Consider the following 2362-nt stretch of genomic DNA (forward strand, 5'->3'; position numbering starts at 1 on the left):
CATAGCATGAAAAAAGTTAAGGGTTAGTTTTAGTGCGCAGTGAAATCCACATGGAAATTCATTGTTGGTGTATTACTATGCTTGACGTACTGCCGTCTGGCTTGTGAATTCCGAGTGACCAACGAACCCCGCCATCCTAGTTCGTCTAAGAATTTTAAAGAACGACCCTTCTTTACTCCCTAACAGGTTTAATTACACAGAAAAAAGTCAGCGTGCTCAGTAACTTTTGGAGTGCTTGAGAGTGTCTAACGTGTCGTCGTGAGTGATGGTGAGGTACAGCACGCGTGACCGCCTCCGTGAAGCAGGTACTTAGTTACGTTGTTACGTAAAATGAGGCATGAAAGGTCCTTCGCCTACCATTCGACGCAAGTAACTATACCAGGTATTGTGAGATAATGCTGGGCTAGAGTTGTGCTGTTGCTGCGTGCTGAAGTGGTATAGAAGAGCTGAGTGGAGGCAGCACAGACAGTTACTGAGTGACGCGCCTCAGCTGCATGCCGCCATGTCGTCGTCGTGCGTTCCGCCGAAGAATTGTGTGGTGCATAACCCGGACCCGTCTGGCCATGACGATCACAGTGACACTTCCAGCGAGTGTGGATCCCTTTGTTCCTGCACGTCTGGCAGCATGACGTCCATAGCCACCATCGCCAGTAGCAACAGAGTTCCAGACAGGGATGCCCAAGAGAGCGAGTGTGCGGCTCTCGTGGAGCCCGTGCCTATACCTCAAGTAGTTCCTCAGGCTCAAGAGGAGGAGGAAAACAACAGCTACTTCGTGGTGCGGGCGTGTCAGCGGGCGTGTTGCAGAAAGCTAAGGAATCCTGCGTGCACATCGTCACTGCGGCACTTCCTCGTGACGTGCAGCGAGATCTTCCCATGGATCGCAGGTTTCTTCATCATCTACTACTCATATTGCTGGTGGGGCATGGCTTCCGGGTTCTCGGCTTTCCTCTTCATGATCGGGGCGTACGCCTTCCTCCGCCTGGTCAAGACACGTGGGGTTCTCTCCTGCGTCCCGTACTCCTCCCAGGTGCAGGTGGAGAGCGACACCACGGTGAGTACAGCAGCGGAGAGAACTTTTTTTTACCGCATGCATAAGGTCAGATTATTGTCATCTTGTAGTCTCGTGATAGCCATGCAGTGTTTTGTGGGGATACATGTCACCATCACATTGTTGCTTCACTGATAGCATGGAATATTAGTGAAAATAGAGCTCTTTTAGAGATGTTTACTGAATTACATTTTTATCCTTTACTTGCCTGGCCAGGAAGATGAAGATGACGCGGAAGCAGACCTACAGCAGGTAACCCAGGAAGCCGCAATAGATCGGTCTGCGGAGAAGCCCCCATCCTATGATGTGGCTGTAGTGAAGCCACCTCCCTACGACCTCAAGTTCCACCTCACACCTAAAGAATTACACAGTGATCCGCGCAACAAGCCTGATGGTCGCTGCCACAACGCGGGGCGCCACGTCGTTCCCGCCACTGTGTCCATAGTCGATGAAAGTGAAAACGACGTCTTGCCGTCTTATCAGGATGCCATGAAGCTTTCCCTCCACACTGACGGCCACGAGAGGAACCAACAGCGCGAAGAGTCCTCGTGATCCAGGCATTTAGGGTCACCTCAGTCCATCCCCGCCCCGCTGCCTTACTTATTCAGTCCAGAAATCTCAGGAACTGGCCTCTAGGAAGTTTATGTGGCATGTTTATACGTTGTATCAAAGCCGCATTTGTATATTCGTTTTAAATAACTTATTTGGTAATATATTTTGATTATAATTCAGATGTGTTATTCCCATGCATGTGTGGTGTTGGAGTAACTGTTGACGTCTATTAGAGGGGGAGGTAGATAATTCTTTGCCGAGATTCATCGCTACATGTATCACACCTCGCACCTCACACTCTGTTGCTCGCTTTCTCGCTTCCCTGCACCACCCTGCCCTTATTGCTACTGTCTCTAAAACTCCTCCCACTCTCAATCATCTAAGAATGGCTGTTAAAATACTTATATATACGTATTTAATTTCTTTCATGAAAAAATAGAATCTACGTTAAGGCATATATTCAAAATTTTGGAATATCTAAGTCTCGCCACTCGCCACCGGAAACCTGTATTGTATCGCTTCTATCGCGGCATCGTATTTATTGTTTAGGATTTGAATATTGTACTACGTCTTTGTCTGCGGGTGGGTGGGTTGGTGGATGCGTTCAAGGATACTGCTTCGTCGTGACTCGCTTGGACCCTCTGTACATCCACTCCTCGGGAAGCAACTGAACTTCATCAGTATACAACCTCCCTTTCTCTAAACAACCCACACCACAGTTCTACGACCCATTGCACTCACCTCTATAATACACTTCCTCAT

At 48.6% G+C, this 2362-nt stretch overlaps 1 protein-coding gene across 2 annotated transcripts in view; it reads left to right on the forward strand.

Annotated features, from left to right (window-relative positions):
* LOC123516266 (cytochrome P450 315a1, mitochondrial-like) overlaps positions 1–565 on the forward strand; it is a 26082-nt gene extending 25517 nt beyond the window's left edge. For both annotated transcript variants that reach the window (XM_045275517.1, XM_045275518.1), the window contains one exon: positions 187–565. The gene's annotated coding sequence lies outside the window, so the exon portion shown is untranslated. The remainder of the gene's footprint in view (positions 1–186) is intronic.
* The last annotated feature ends 1797 nt before the right edge of the window (positions 566–2362 follow it).

The sequence above is a fragment of the Portunus trituberculatus genome, chromosome 40 (assembly GCF_017591435.1).
Source record: "Portunus trituberculatus isolate SZX2019 chromosome 40, ASM1759143v1, whole genome shotgun sequence".
In the NCBI taxonomy this organism is placed as follows: Eukaryota; Metazoa; Arthropoda; class Malacostraca; order Decapoda; family Portunidae; genus Portunus; species Portunus trituberculatus.